Raw genomic sequence first — 18,102 nt, 5'->3', positions numbered from 1 at the left:
TTTCATTTTTCAAAACTCTCTCCATCCACACTGCTGTTTTCAAGAATTTTTTCTAAAGTTTCTCGTCCATACAAAACATTTCTGAAAACACCTAAATGTGACCTATATAATTTCTGCACAACTAGTGGCACAAAAACAGAATTACAAATATAAAGTATGATGTCAAACAACCTTAACCAACACCCCTTAGACTCATCACACCCCTGCGCACTCTCTGATTCCCTATGAACAATGAAGCCATACTAAATAAAAGTAATATTGATGTCGTAATAAACAAGGTCACTATAACATTTACACACCAGACAGAAAGTTATTTTTCTGTGAACATGCCCCAAACTCACTCTGTTGTGAGTGTTTATACTTTTTGGGGAGGTAAGCACACGAATGGCTAATTAATAGATGTCAATGAACAATACACAGGGATAGTAGGCTAGAACCTATTGTGACATTAAAAAAGTTACATTCTTCACCTTTAAATTCCGTTACTGAGCATGCAAAAAATTGCCGTTCCATGTACGATATGAAAAGTAATTGTCCTTGTGTTCCGTCACTGGACAGCAATTCTGAGTAAGCTTTCATTTTGAATGCCTTTCGAAGGATGCAATGTGAAGATACAAAGTAACATTTATCTTTAACAACGCTATCAAAGCGAATAGCACGAACAACAACAACACATCAATATGGGCCGCCATCTTGATTGGTTGGGTTGAAAGGATCACATGACTGCATCACATGACATCAGATACGTCATCGTTTTCAGATATCTCTATTCCCTATCAAAAAGCTACACTTTGATGCTGCGCTGATTTAGCGCTTTGGGAACAAATTTAGGTGTGACCAGCTGTGAATATGTGTGCAACACGTCAATGAAATTGACTAGAATTTATAGCCTCTGCTGGTGACATAATTGGATGCACCTGTAGCAGGGCTATAAATAGATGCGTCACAGGTGCATCATCAGATCTTTTGTCTTCAGATCATTCTGTGTGTGTTGTGCTTCTTGACTGTCAGAACTTTCTACTTTCCTCTGTTAGGAAGGTAGTTAGAATTGTTAGGCAGTGCGCAGAAACCTTTCTCTTTTCTTTAAAAACAAAAAAAGAAGAAAAAGAATGACTGATAAACAAAGCAAGTGGTGTGTTTCCATGTTTACGCTCTATGGCTGAAACGGACACACACCAGTTTTGTTTTGTGTGTTTGGGGGAAGTGTTGGGGCGGTGCAGGTGCGAGCATTGCGATCTGTTTACAGTCAAAATGCTTCACACTCGTCTCGCATTTTTCCAAGAGCCAGCGCCCACTCTTTCATCATGGGGCTCTCGCATAGATCTGGCTGAGGAGCGAGAGATGGGTCCATTCCTATCGCTCGGTCTCTCTCACCAGATCCAGCTGATCCTTCTCGTAAGCCTGAAGCACGCTTCAGCGCCTCTTCGGTTCACGAGTGGGACGCTGAACCTCTGAACATTCCACGCACTATATTAAAGTGGTGGATACTCGGGTTGTGGCAAGGCTACAGTTAGACTGGCCATGCGAACAAGAGACTCACAAACGCTCCAAACTAGAAGACAGATTTTTGTCTGGTGGCCCAAAAAAAAGGGAAAGGGAAGGGAAGGGAACGCTATATCAGTTCCTTCCTTTCTTTGGTGTGGAGTGGAGGTGGCGTAGTGGGCTAAAGCACATAACTGTTAATCAGAAGGTCGCTGGTTCGATCCCCTTGGCCACCACCATCGTGTCCTTGAGCAAGGCACTTAACTCCAGGTTGCTCTGGGGGGATTGTCCCTGTAATAAGTGTACTGTAAGTCACTTTGGATAAAAGCGTCTGCCAAATGCATAAATGTAAATGTAAATTATGACCTCCAAGACGAGCTCTCTCGTTCATGGAGGAAACCTTATACTTCCTGTGTCTTCGTGCCCTCGCTGTCAACATATTCGACTATCGTGGGTGCCGAAGCACAGGGGTATTCAGTGATGCCGCCGATAGAAGAGACACTTGCGGGTTATCTCTAACCTGGCTCAACATCATCACTAAAGAGACCCACTCTCCCCACAAAGCCACACAGGACCACCTCCACACTTGTAGGGAAGGCTTATAAGGCAGCAGGTCAGGTTTGTGCTGCCCTTCACACTATGGCAGTGTTACAGGCATACCAGGCTGATTTGTTGAAGGACTTGAGTGCAGGCACCACAGTCGACGAAGAGGCTTTCTCTGAGCTTTGTCGAGCCATGGATCTGTCTCTCCATGCGACCAAACAGACGGCTCATGCCATTAGCCGGTCTATGTCTGCTTAAGTCAGCACAAAGGGACACTTATGGCTCAACCTGTCGGTCATCAAAGATAAGGACAAAGTTTTCCTTCTCGATGCTCCGGTTTCAATTTCTGGCTTATTTGGTGACGCTATGAATGTAGTTATCACCATGTTCCAGGAGGCAAAAAGCCACAAGGAAGCCTTCGGGTAATTCCTTCCTCGCCGCACTCAGGGGGAGGGGACGTCGGCCACCCAGCCCTGCCCCTGTCCTTCTAGACGGGAGGCTCAAAAACAAAGTCTTATTATATGTTGTTTAATACAAAACAAATTTTACCACAAACTGACTACTTAATTAATTTTACAGATGGAACTCCAGTGTTAAAAGTTGATGAGTTTAAATATTTAGGTCTTCTGCTTGATTCTCAATTGTCATTTAGATCACATATTGACTTAGTTATTAAGAAAATATCATATCGAATTAGAATACTTTATTTCTCTATTAATTGTTTTACCCGTCAGGTTAGAAAAATAATTATTACTCAGTTAATACTTCCAATCCTTGACTATGCTGATATAATTTACCAAAACACCTCCGTTACAAATCTTTGTCCTCTTAATGTTGTTTATAATAATCTTTGTAGATTTGTACTGAGGTGTCCATACAAAACACACCATTGCCAAATGTTTGAACTATTAAATTGGCTATCTTTAAAGTCAAGAAGGCATTATCACTGGTTTCAGTTTATTTTTAAATGTTATTACTTAAATTATCCTTTGTATTTAAACAATATCTAATTCCATTTTGCTCTTCACATAATTTAAGGCACACCGTTCAATTATATTTTTACGTTCCTAAAATTAATAAAGTAGTAGGTCGTCGGGCATTCAAATTTAAAGCTCCTTCAGATTGGAATAATTTACCAAGTGTACTTAGATCCATTACCTCATTTAATTTCTTTAGGCCATTACTACATGATCATTTGCAGAATATATGCTCTTGCTTTTGAGTACACCCATCTCCAATTATCATGTGAACTTTATTATTTTCTATGGTACTGAACCTGCATGCTATGTTATGTTTGATAATTGTATACTTAATGTATCAATGTACTTAGAGGGCTTGTATGTGAGGAGATGTTGGTATGAATGTGAAGTATTATGTGATATATAATGTAACCCGTTTTCTGTATTCATGTTTGTTCCTAGGACCCCCTCAAAAACGAGATGGTACATCTCAAGGGGCTATCCTTCAAATAAAATTCAAATAAATTTCAAAGTGTGGCTAATCCTGCTCCCACTCGTAAAGTCTTGGGCTGGTTCGTCGCCCTCAGCAGCCCCCCTCAGGGCAGTTATTTCTAAAAAGGAAAAACCCTGATAGTTTTGTGACCAACCTTGGGACGGGTCGCATGAAACATCCACCTGTACCCTCCCAATACCCCCATGAAACCGCTCCATTCCCACCGCCTTTGGTGTTTCGGGAGTTAACAGTTTCCAGTGAAATATTGGGTGTTCCGTTGCTTCCTGCCATAGTCCAGGACACGGGACACTCGACATCCCCTCAACAGGAAGTGTCAGAATCGATACCCATCTCAGAGAACCTGGCAGCATGGAAACTACTGCCAGGTGTTTCTATGTGGGTCCTAAGAACAGTAGAAAAAGGCTACAGAATTAAATTCGTTCGCCGTCCTCCGCATTTCAATGGCGTGGTTCCCACTACCATGAAACCGGGACAAACATGTCTACTGTGGAAAGAACTGCAAAATCTCTTGGTCAAAGGGGCCATAGAATATGTGGCGGTGTGGGTATTCTCGTTACCAAAGCGCTAAATCAGTGCAGCATCAAAGTTTAGCTTTTTGATAGGGAACGTCTCGGGTTACTTAACTGTAACCACTGTTCTCTGATAAAAGCGGAACTAGATGCAGCGCTTCATTGTTAAACTGGGATGCCCCAGGACTGTTCTTCAGACAAAATACCTGACGATGCACCTGTGACGCATCTATTTATAGCCCTGCTACAGGTGCATACTGATGATGTCACCAGGAGAGGCTATAAATTCTAGTCAATTTCATTTACATATTGCAGACATATTCACAGCTGGTCACACCTAAAGTTGTTCCCAAAGTGCTTGGTAACATCTCGTTCCGCTTTTATCAGGGAAAAGGGGTTACAGTTAAGTAACCGAGATGTTTTCCTTGTCCACACTACAAGGTGAAGATGCTGTTTTCAAATGTACCCACTTGGGAGAGCATTTTCGGAAAGCTCAGTTTTCACTGTTATAAACAACGTCTAAGTGTGGACGTAGTAAAAATGTGCATTTTAAACAAAAATGTATTAGTGTGGATGTGGCATAAACACCTTCCAAAATAAAATTTTCATAAAATCAGTGTGATATGATGATGTATATCCCACGAAAACATGCCAAGGTCTCATTTCACCCCAAAATTAAAATATATGCAGTATATATTTTTTTTAATCCTTATAGATTATCATTACTATAATATAGTATTTTTTATTGGATTACATAAACAATTGCAATGCACCAATTTATCGGCCAAATTAGATGTATTAGACAAATTATTTTTGGCCACTCATTTAAAAACAGCCAATAATCAGGGCTGATTCTTCCTTTCAAAAGGGTGTGGAAAAACGCATAAACCTAACTCGATAGAAAATTACTCTTGTGTGAAATTACTTTGAATTAGGTGACAATGACAGCAGAGTTGCTGTTTTTTAAGCTTTGAGTTGCTAAAATTTAATGAGGTGGAACTACTATTAAAACATCAAACACTAATTTGATTACTCACTACTAAAGGTAGTGTAAGCGATTTGCTTTTATATAGAATGGTGTGCAGAACATTTTCCTTCATGCTGAAAGAAAACATGGATATTTGTGTCCTGAGATATGTCAGCGGTTTCTTTGACATCACTAGACTGTGCAAACAGCATGTGACAGAGGGCCAATCATTAGACTTTAATGTGCTTTCATTTTACACAGTTTTCATAGTGTGGTGGTTGAAGCAGATTTTCAGGCTTAATCCCATCTTTAGATTCATAACATTTCATAACATTTCAAAATGTTGTATCTGTATATACACATAAAAAGTAAAAAAAAATATATATATTAGTATTTTTTAATTTTAATATATATATATATTTTAAAAAGTATACAATGATGTATAAAAGGTGATACTAAATCATTTGAATATTATATCTTTTTCACATTATATTGAAGAGATATTTTGCATTACATGAATGAGAATTGTGTTTAATTGTAATGAAAAAAATGTTACAATGTAAAGAATGTTAATGGTCTTTTTAAGCATAATATAATTTCTCTGATATTTTTTGTCTTTTGATTTCAGGAGTGAAATACGACACAGACATGCTTTGGAAACTGTCTTGTTTATTCTTGATTGAAAATGTCAATGCTCAGTAAAAGTGTAGATTTGACCATGTTTAAAATCATTCTGCATTATTCCACAGAATTTCCCCCAATATCAGGCCAGAATCTAATCTGTTTATTCTGTCTATGTGTGCTGATAACTAAAAGCATAATAATCCATCCATCCATCCATCCATCTTCAACCGCTTATCCGAAGTCGAGTCGCGGGGGCAGCTGCTCCAGCAGGGGGCCCCAAACTTCCCTATCCCGAGCCACATTAACCAACTCTGATTGGGGGACCCCGAGGCGTTCCCAGGCCAGTGTGGAGATGTAATCTCTCCACCTAGTCCTGGGTCTTCCCCGAGGCCTCCTCCCAGCTGGACGTGCCTGAAACACCTCCCTAGGGAGGCGGCCAGGGGGCATCCTTACCAGATGCCCAAACCACCTCAACTGACTCCTTTCAACGCAAAGGAGCAGCGGCTCTACTCCGAGATCCTCACGGATGACTGAGCTCCTCACCCTATCTCTAAGGGAGAAGCCAGCCACCCTTCTGAGGAAGCCCATTTCGGCCGCTTGTACTCGCGACCTAGTTCTTTCGGTCATGACCCAACCTTCATGACCATTGGTGAGGGTAGGAACAAAAATTGACCGGTAGATCGAGAGCTTTGCCTTTCGGCTCAGCTCTCTTTTCGTGACAACGGTGCGATAGAGCGAGTGCAATACCGCCCCCGCTGCCCCGATTCTCCGGCCAACCTCCCGCTCCATTGTCCCCTCACTCGTGAACAAGACCCCGAGGTACTTGAACTCCTTCACTTGGGGCAAAACCTCATTCCCTACCTGGAGTAAAAGCATAATAATATCTGCCAAAAAAAAGGCATGCAAGGGTTAGTGATATTTGATATTTTTGATATTTGAAAATTATAGGCTTTCAAATTCCATGGGACTTTCTGTATAGTTCTGCGGGCAAAGTTTCTATGTGGGCTCTAAAAGAATAGCGGATCAAAAATGAAAATTCTTTACTCTGTATATTGTTCCAAACCTGTATTACTTATTTTCCTCCATTGAACACAAAAGGAAATGTTAGGCAGAATGGTAGCCTCAGTCACCATACACATTCATAGCACCTTTTTCCAATGAAGGGTGACTGATGCTAACATTCTGACTGATGCTAACAATTTCTTCTGTGTTTAACTGAAAAAAAGTAAGTCATACAACATGAGAGTGAGTAAAAATTTTTGGGTGAACTATCACTTTAACCTTTTGCAGCCTTTTTCAGGCCTGCTGTTTGAAGTGTACCAAAGGCTCCACACTGGAAAAACCAAGAGCCTATGTTGTTTTATTTGTTCATACTAAACAATAAGTGTAACCGGTTTCAGTGACATCCAGTTTCAATCGGTGAGAAGGCGTTGGGTTCATGGTCGCCGTATTCTTCACACGTTTGTCTGACAGCTGCCCACATCCTCCCCCGCCATCGTGCTGCGCTGCTCAGGGTGCCGGCCCTCCCTGCCCATTAGGAAGGGAGTTGTTCCTCCTGAGTGAAGTCAAGCTGTGTGAAAATACATTTCTGGGTGGTGTTGTATTATCAGAGCAAGAGGTGGGGATGCTTTCAGGGCCAGCCAAAAGTTAAAGTGCTTTAATTTATGTCTGAATGTTTAATGTGGTGCCATTCCTTATAAAAATAAAGACCAATAAAACACATGAAAAGGAGTTCAAATCATCTTATATTGTTGGGAGATGTTTTTGCTTCCATAATGTAAAAGCTGTGCACAGAGAAAGATAATGTAAAAGTTGTGCACAGAAAAATATTAGAATTATTGGACTACGCAGCAAAGTTTGATCCGATTTTCACCACACCACACTGCACTGTAATCACAATCACATAATCAATGCAACCGTTGAAACACAATCCGATATTAACTGTGGGTAACAAAGAATAAATGCAGAAACAAAATGATCGTTATCACAGTGTGCTGTGATATGTTTGGCTTCCTCATTTGGCCTAGGGCTTCTCCCTCTTGGCAGTTACTTGACTACAGTATGTCAGTGGTGTTGGTTTTGATGATGATTTAAAGCATGCATATGTGGTTTACCAGAGTAAAGTGCAGAAGCACTTTCTGAAATCTTGATGTTGATTATAATCTGTCATGTGCTCAATTTAGCACTCTGGTCACGTTAGTCGTATTGCTCCTCTTTGGTTATGTTAATGAGGACAAAGCCTTATCCATTTGCAATCCAATTGCTGTGCATTGAAAAAGCACTACACAGATGCCTTTAACTGTTGTGCACTGTTACCATATCAACAACCATGTCTACCGCTGAAAGCGTTTAAATGTGCTCCTCTTGCTGGGCCACATGGGAGTTGTAGGCCGGGTCTAGTAACGACAGCTTTGGCTGCTTCTAACAAGTTATTGGAGAAACCAGTTTGTGTTTATATATGCGTGTTTGTTTGAGTGAAAGAGTGATTGAGCGTGTGTGATTGCTTGTGTCTGTCCATGAGGAATAAAAATGAGGATCTCTATTTGCTTGCTGAACAATATGGAATTTTGGTCAAAGACATCCTTTTTTGTCTGTTTAAATAGCCGTCCCAGCAGAGTCCTCCCTGAATATTTTGCAGTAGCCTGTCTGTTCTCTCCTCCGCCATGCTGAATGTTTACATCTGCGCCCTTACACGGAAACTCTGGTAGGTAAGTACCTTGAGTTCAGCTGGGATAAGCCTTAACGCTGAAGCTGTTAGTTTAACTCTATTTCCCAGCTGTAGTATAGTAGTAATCCGAACAATCATGGAGCGAGTTAGAATGCTGATTAAATAAAAAAAATGACTCACTGACTGGCAGCGCTGACTCAAAATGAAGGTCGTCAACTCAAATGGGTCACAATACATAAAAAATGGTTGTTTGTTACAGCCAGGTCTCCTAAGCAACCAGATTGGCTCAGTGTCTCCCTGTGGTCGCTATAATGTGGTAATGTGGGGCGTATGGTGAGTTGTGCGTGGATGCCGTGGTGGATGGCATGAAGCCTTCATATGCACTGTCTCCGCGGTAACACACTCAACAAGCCATGTGATAAGATATGTGGGTTGATGATCTCAGATGCGGAAGCTGTTTGAAGGTTGTTTGTCAGGGACCTTGGTAGCTCAGCAAGTATTAACGCTTAGTACCATCCCTAGAGTCGCAAGTTCAAATCCAGGGTGTAACATGGGGTAACCTCCTCGTGGTCATGATTAGTGGTTCTCGATCTCAATGGGGCACATGGTGAGTTGTACATGGATCGCAGAGGGTAGCATAAACCTCCACATGTGGAGTCTCCGCGGTGTCATGCACGACGAGCCATGTGATAAGATGTGTGGTTGACGGTCTCAAAAGTGGATGCAACTGAGACTTGTCCTCAGCCACCTGGATTGAGATGAGTAACCACACCACCACAAGGACCTACTAAATAGTGGGAATTGGGCATTCCAAATTGGGAGAAAAGGGAATAAAAAAAGGTTGTTTTTTGCCACCTGCTGGCTAAAATATTTTATGTCACAGGGAACAATGAAAAGACATCTAGTTGCTATCATAACATCTGCACTACATTTATACTTTAGTTTTGAATACCACAAACACAAGCAGAGTCATACAAACAGTAAAGCGTCCGAATGCTGCTGATGTAATGTAAGGCTCAGGTGTCCACAGAATGTGTCTGTGAAGTTTTAGTTCAAAATATCCCACAGATAATGTATTATACCATGTACCAACATAGCTCTGGTCTCCATGAATACAATCAGAGACAATGGTAACTTTAGCTGCATTAGCCGTGGAATCAGCTAACAAGCACATTCGGAAAGGCGATTTGCAAACATTCACAAAATATAAAGTGCCATACTTACATCTTCAGGATAGAAATATAGAAATATAAGAAAGAGGAGTGGGTGGACTTTTAACATTGTAGGATGGTTGTTTACACACACTGCCTACTCACATTTATGTACAAACACCATGTAAAACTGAATTTTGCATAATAGGTCCCATTTAAATTAATCCCCTTTTAAAGGATCTATGCTACAGCCATACATATTGTAATGTGTTCAATTGCAGACAGTTTTTTTGAGCATTCCACCACAAGCCTTGCGAAAATTATAACCCAAATGTTTCATTTTCAACTTGCTTTTTTTATCTTTGGGTAATCTATACTTTTAATTAGAGATTGAAAACAGGTGTACTAGGTGACCCATCCCATGATTTCCCAAAGAAACTGCTTTCCTTCGCCACTGCATGAAACATGTTCATTGCGTAACAAGGAGCACATTGACCACATTACTGATTAGTTTTTCTGTTTATTGCATGGCCGTATGCTTGCCCACATTTCCTGGCAGGTTGTGAAGCTTAACCGCTCTTATCAAGCAAAATAACACCTGGAGGGAAACTTTTAATGCACTATACTTAGCGCCATTCTCATCTCAATATGTCTGGCACAAAGATTCTGTCTTTTGGATACTGCTTTGCAGAGCCATGGCTGCATTAATGGCACTCCAAGGAAAACAGGTTTGGAGACCAAACAGGAAAGTGCTGGATTTTTTTACACAGTTTCTATGGCAGGTGAGTCAGTGATTTAGCATTGGCTTTATGGGTTGTGGCATGAGCTTCAGAGCAGCAATTACCACAGAGCATACACTTTTATACTTTTACATTAATATTTTCCCCCTTAAAGGGACCGGGTGTGTATGATCACGACTCGCCCCGCCCTCCGCCCTGCCACATTGCTCCCTCGTTCTCACAGGCTGGGGAGCCCCCGGCCTGACGTACACCCCCCCTTTCCCTGGGGGAGGGCGTGCCTTCTGCGCTGTCTGCCTACAGGTCATCCCCATCTACCTGGACGAGGGAGGGGACAAGGGGAGGGAAACAGAAATAATTAAAATGGGGGTACTTCCTGTAACAGTGTAGTACCCCCCAAAAATTGTAAAATTTAAAAGAGGGAAAAGGCCAACGCAGAGCTACAGTGAGAGAGAGAGAGAGATGAAAAAAAAACAAAAAACTCTTACTCGCCAGTACTCTGATACGCCGCAACTTGTTCCTCGGCCACTCCTCCACCCTCTATCGGACGACAGCCGCACCTCTCCGGGCGGATCCGAGGCAGTCCTCCAGCCCCTGGCGGACAGAACGCCCCACCGCGTTCTCGGGGAACAGAAGGGGTCTCCCTCGCCCGTCTAGACGATGTAAATCATATTTTAATAGTAAACTTAAAAGACAACATAAACACACACATGACGGACATGTCCGTAAACGATCTCTCTCTCCCACATGACCCTCTGCAGTCGACCTTTATACCTCAGAGGCTTGATTAGCCTAATATGGGACCGGGTGTGTCATGACCCGGCCCCCCCCTCCGCCCTGCCACAATATAGTAAGCCATTTTTAAAATCAAATATTATTGATTGTTGTATATGATAACATAATTTAATGCACTATGAAAACATACATTTATTTTTATAAACAAAAATTAACAAAGATTTATAAATGCTAGCGAAATTGTTCATTGTTAAACCATGATGCATAATGCATTTAATAATGTTAACATGTAGAATCTTATCGAATCTTTTCAGACTTAATTCTTAAATATCTCCCAGAGTATAAAGTTTACACTTCTAAAGTTTATAAAGAAACAAAAATAGCACTCCTAAGGCTGAAATTATATACAAAATGATGTTCTGTTCAGTGGTTTGGACTGAATTAATTGCAGAAGCTTAATACTTCGAGTTAGCAGTTTAGAACAACCCTTATCAGAATGTCTGAGGAATATCAATGCAAAGCTGCCTTGCAGACACTGTAATAATTTACAAACTAAATGCAATGCAGACTGAGCGAGTTTTGTGGTATCATGTGGATCCAGTGCAAGGGATCGCTCCATCAACATGTGGAGGAGAGCAGAACAGGTGGTCTCCTGCCAGAGGGGATTTGGAAGCACTCACTGAAACTCTCCTTGCACTCATCTGTCTTACTGCACATACTGTTCTGGGTTTAGATTTTCACCTCACATTGCACAGGTTCCCGTTTTCACTTCATATAAATAAATAAGTACTTAAGTGAAAACCAAGGATGGAGTCCATGAAAGGTTGTTTTTATTACTATTTTTATACATTACACATATTTGGAAGACAATTTTGTCCAAAGCGACTCCCAATGTATCAAGTTATAGACTTACATTATATCAGTTCATTCATTTGCTCCATGGGAATCCAACCAAGACATCTGTGTTGTTTGCGCAATGCTCTACCAGTTGAGTGATTTTAGTCTCAAAAGGTTCAAAACATCTTTTAAAAGTCAATGAGGAAGATTGGGGCAAGTTGTCACACTGGAAGGTTCTCATTAACTATACACTTTTAAATCAAGGCTAGTTACACAAATGTGTGTTTTCTCTAGCAGTGTTTTTGCATGCTTGTTTTAAACCATCTTATATACATTAGAATCATTAAGTGAAATCTATCCTCCAAACTTAATAGTAATTATCACCGTAATGTTGTTTTATCTGTTGGGTAAACAACTGAACACTGTGAATTCTGCCCTACAAAGGCAAAACGCCATAACATCATGTTTGGTCAAAAATGAGTTAATGTCATTTTTGGGGTATTCAAGACCTCCTTTATCATGTGAATAAATATCGTGAGTCAATTTGATTGTTTTAACGAGAAATTAAAGGGCTATGACAACCGTAACATCCAAAACCACACGAGAAACCACAGCAGAACACCGTAACAGTTGTTACGGCTCTTAGCCTTTGTTCCGGCACGCTTAAGTTGAGTTAAGGTGTTCTGACTTTGTTTCGCCTGGCATCAAGAGAGATGTTACGGTGACGCTGTGATGTTACTGTACTCTGGCTTTGTCATACTGTCAAAGATTACCGCTCTTTTATTGTCACCAAACCGCGTAACATACACACGACACATCTTTGAAATAAAGTGTATACTGCCGACTGCTTGTTTGTATTATTACTCTGTGATAGCGATGTGATAGGGCGATGGTTCAGATCTGTCAATGTCAGTGACAGCCCGGAGCTTGCTAAATTTAATCTTTGTCACGTTAAATTAGCGCTAACGTTGACGCTGACACTCGCCTCACATCAGATGCTGAAAACCAAATATTAAATACAGAGGCATCCTACATTTCCATGCAATCCGATATAATCCATAGAAGATATAATCCATAGCAATGCACGTCATCTGCTGTATCCACAACAATCCGTACGTGTTTGAGCCATATTCTCCTTCTTGCAGGTGTTCACGTCAGATTTTACAGCTGGTTATCGCTAATGTCCGTACAAAGTAGGCTAACCTAAATAGTAAAAGTAATTCCAACTTTTTTTTTCGGTATACTCTGTCTATATTATCTCAGAATTAAAAAGTAGTAATCCAAGTCGAGTTCGTTGACTGAGCATCTTGAGCAGTTTGGTGGCCCTTAACCCTTTAACTGTCACCCCTCCCCCTTTATTCGCATAGACATGAAAATCACTATCCAAACTTAAATGGTTGTATTTCAAGAATGCTTTGCCATATATACCTATGGACAAGTTGTGTTCCAAATTTTAGGTTGATATCTCAAAAAATTAGCTTTCAGTAAGATTTTATTTGGGCGCAGTAAAAAACTTGGAATGAGCAGTCTCTAATCTCTAATGTATTGGTCCAATGTTTAATTAATTATTACTCTGTATCTTGCATTTAAATACATATACCTTTGTATTCAATTATAATTAAATTATCTTTATTGTGAAAATATTTATTGTATTTATTCATACTGTATATACTTTACTGCAAAGTAACTTATCTGTTATACTGTTTAACTGTGTTAGTGTTGCCGCACTATCCTGATCATTATAGCACTAAATAGGAACAACCAAAGGTCTTCTATATAATTTAAAACAAATACCTTGATGACTAGACCTTGGTTAGGTGTTCTTATAATGGATGGAAGTATGGTGAACAGCAAGTAAATATTGATTATATGTCAGTTACGGCCTTTTGCCTTTGCATGACTCCTGATTTTTGGCACATGATACAAAGGCAGAGTACAGTAACTGCCAAACAAGTGTCAAAGGTCAATTTTGAGCTCAAGATTTTTTGCATACAAACATTTCTTCAGTATAGCAACTAGTGAAATTTTGGGAGTCCTACCTATAATACTTTTGTCTGGACAAAACAGAAACTTTAAAGTCATTTTTCTCAGTTTCACACTCTAGTGAGTTAAGGTCTTTTGCTTTTGCAGGGCAGAATACATTCAGGCCAAGACTTTAAGGTATAGCCTATGCTGACACAGAAATTGAAATGAAAATAAACCTGCCTTGAGAAATATTTACTGGAGTGAAAGTGTGACAACTAGCCAGGTGAGATTAAATAAAGCAATTAGCCATGAGAGGCCATGCATTACAGTAATTACGAGTGACAAATACACTATTTACAGGTAGATATGTTAGTCTGACTTCACAAAAAGACATTTCAAAAAGACAAATAGTTAAGTCTGATTGAAAACTAACCTTTAAAGTGCATGTAAACAAGTGACATCTGTCAACTTTTTTATGAAGTGGCCACTGAAATTCATTTTCATATTTCTTTAATGAGGGTATTTATTTTTTACATTTCAACTAGGGCTGTCGATTTAACACGTCAAGTCTGTTTAAAAAGTTAACGCTGTTAATCATGCCCCCAGACCCTAATAAGGAATATTTCTTCCATATGAGCAATTCAAGCAAGGAGTATCAACTGTTTTCTCCAGGGGGCAGTAAGCTAAACTCGCTTGTTAATGTGCAGCTTATACAGTCAAAAAACAAACCACACTTACCGAGAGCAGATAACACAAGACGAGAACACGTTCTTGCCTACAAATACAGCTTGATGGAGCACAAATTTGAAGGAAGGGAAGGCAGGCTAAGTTTCAAACTTTAACTTGACACAGCGACCTAAAAAACGTAATGTTTTTGACACAACACAACCGATAGCTATTAAAGGGTCCTTCTGACATAGGTGTACATTGACATGCTTTTAGACAAGCACTTATAATAAATCTTGGAGTGATTGACAAATTCAATTGCAAAATGGATTGCTGTGAACTGTAGGCCAATGATTGGCCAATGTTCAATAATATGGAAATAAACAATATATTGCATTCTAAAGCAACATTTTAATTAATTTAAACACAACAGTGTTTTGAATCAACCCTTGAATTAATTAAATGTAATTCTTAATCTTGACAATTATTATTGTTGCCTATAAACTCAATTTATCAAAACAAAAGTAGCTGTAAATAAAGTATGATTTATCATCACACAATAAAGAAAACATTATTATAAAATATATGCAATGCTATATGACCTAAAAACAAACAAAAATAAATAAATAAACCCACACACAGTATGCATTACAAGAGCATTTTTTTGTCCCCACATTTGGGAATTTTTTTTTTTTTTTCTTTCGGTGGCATTTTGCCCCAAAACCTGGTTAATTTCTGAGGAATATTTTTTATATGCAATTCCTCTAAAAAGAGATACTTTGGACTGCACAATTTACTCCTGATATATCAGATATCCAGCAATCAAGCTGTGGGGAAAATTATGATCAGACAAAGCTTAGACGCAAACGTTCTTGGCCAGTTATTATGGCTATACCTTTTTCTGTTTATGCTCTGCTAACATCAACAATTACCGCATATTTGTTTAAAATCCATACAGGATGGCAAACATGCTAGGTCATATTTTCCCCTCCTCACAGAATCCCTGCCAGACCTCACACTTCGCAACTCTACATCTCACACACTTGACTCAGCCAGCTCGAATCACTCACCTCATCAAATGAAAACTTTCACAATATTTTGAGTTATTACTTCTATGCTCATTAATTGTAACCAAATTCCACTCCTCAACTGTTTAATAGCTCTAAGGCTTTGTTCACACTACGGGGATATATATATATATATATATATATATATTTTTTTTTTTTTCTTAAATCTTACATTTCTTACATTGTTTTAGACAGACTGTTCAAACTGTTATTTAGGGCCAGATCTGGGGCTGGATTCATGACAATATTCTTAAAGGTGCATTCAGTAATTTTTTCCTCACTAAAAAAGTTTAACTCCTTAAGACATGAACGGTAATTTCGCAGTATATGTAGGAAATCATGACCTTTCACATTATAATGAAGACTCCAGTCATATCAGTAACCTTATAAAAGCGGTTTTATTCTACATGGAGAGGGTCCGCACATGGTTGCCATGTTGCAATCACATGTCCAGCTGAATACTACTCGCTTAATTTCAGTAACCGTCCTGTTATTTCACACTTTCACTCATTGATTAAAGTAATCGTGGCTGACTGTGAATACTACATTTCTACAATGGCATCTGAAACTGAAAACTATTTATATTAAATGATACTGCATCCAAGCCACTAGGTGTCAGTGTAAGTCCAAGATGACATGAGGACTAAAGTTTAAGGACAATGTAATACGATAAGATACGATACAAAAGTAATGATAAATTAAAAGAAATGTGTAAGAATGTTAAAAATGTAAAAATATTAATAAAGATAAAGAAAGTTAAGGAGATTTTTATTCTAAAGGATGCTTCGCAAATCCGGGCCCTGATTATTCAGTCTGATCTCACTGTGAATTCGGAAACCGTAAGTTGACTTTTTTCATTTTGCGACAGTGCTTACCAATATTCGATGCAGTGCCTCCAGTGTCCAAAGCAGAAAGTGTTTTTGAACTTAATGTTATGTGTGAAATGTCCATACAGGGGCACCAAAAACGAGTTGTAAAGTGGTGTTTATTTTTAGCTGTAAAATAATGTAATACAGTAAAGAGAAATGCATATTTGATTTACTCTACCCCCATACCCCTCAACCTAAACCTAGCCATCAATGGAGTAAAAATGTAAAGTTAGCGGGGAAAATGGTACCTCCGATTCACAGTCAGTACTCATTATGCAAATTTCCTGGTTTCAATGTCAGGACGCAAGCCCTGTTGATGCAACAATCTTCCGGTCACGCTACAAGAGAAGGTAAACCGATGCAAACATGTATGCCGACTTCCCATGTGATCATGTTGGATCATTTCTGTTCAAATTGCAGTTGCTTTTTCCACCACGTCCACATTGCTTGTCATAGTAACAATGCAAACTTACGTAGACACCATGCTTGAGACTTTAGCGATGGATGTTTCATCATTGGTTTTGTTTTTCATGAGGTTTGTCTCAATCTAAATAACTGCTTTCCTCTGTTGACCACATTTCCAGTCGTAGCTGTATTTTTGTCGCAACTACTGATGTAACAACTCGTTATTCAACAAATTACGAGAAAAACCCATCTAACTGTTCAGACTTCCAGAAGTTTCTCAGATTTTCTCAGTTGAGATTTGGATCATGCTTATGAAAATAATGTTTTTTGAATTTTTTATTATATTAGCTGCCTCTAAAAACAAGGCCCTAAAACCTCAGATTCATTAATAGTCAGTGATATATATTCAGAAGCTAAGTGATGCTTTTTCACATACAAGAAGGTTAATGTTTAGAATGATTGTCAGAGAAGGAGAGAGGGAGAGAAAGAGATGTGGCGTCTTTTCTTTTTGGGAGTGGTACGGTAGACTTTACCTAATTTATCATGATCCTTTCAAGTCTTACATACTAACTTCATAGCAAGAAAAAAGACAGTAACATTTTCTACAAGGACAAATGCCTTTGGCAGAGTGAATGTTGGCCAGCCATTCGTTTTCTTCTTCTGTGCCAGATACACAGGGCTCTCATGCAAAAGGAGCTTGGACCGAATCACGGCCATTTCTTCTAAACCCTGCAATATATGTAATTACTTACCTAAATATACATATGAAAGCGGGGTGTGACTTGACCAGAGAGAAGCAGAGCTGTGCGGCCCAGCTTGGCTGAGAATTTGGAATGGTCCAGACGTTAAATGGATCAATAAGAGTCTCTGTTAGCAAATGTAACTAAATAGTGACACGCTGTCAGATAAACCTAGAGGTTTATAACTGACTGCTCATAATCCAGAGTGTAGATAAAGCCAGACAGGACATGAGTGTATATTATAAGAAGTGGAAGAGATGAGATAGATGAGACAGAATGTATCTGGTGAGTCAAACTATACAAATGGGAAAGCGAAAATAATGCTGGACCATTATAATAAAATCGGAGGATTTTGGCCCATATACCCAGTGTAATTCTGGGAAAGCAAACTATCTTTTGGAAAACAGAGAGAAAAAAATAAAGAAAAAAAAATTATTTATGATGCGCAAGAGTTGGATAAGACAAACAATATCACACAAGCAAAAGTGTCAAAAACACACAGAAACTGAAAGGAATTCACGCCGCCAAAATAAAAGCTTTCACTAACTGGACGTATTCAGTGTAATAAAAATAGATAAATAAATAAATAAAAGTTCACATTCTGAACTTTTGTTTTAAACATGTTTAATCAGGTACTGTACCACATGACGTGTGAAACCTTCCA

Source organism: Xyrauchen texanus, chromosome 14, assembly GCF_025860055.1.
Source record: "Xyrauchen texanus isolate HMW12.3.18 chromosome 14, RBS_HiC_50CHRs, whole genome shotgun sequence".
NCBI lineage: Eukaryota > Metazoa > Chordata > Actinopteri > Cypriniformes > Catostomidae > Xyrauchen > Xyrauchen texanus.
Note: the sequence above shows the minus strand (reverse complement) of the source record.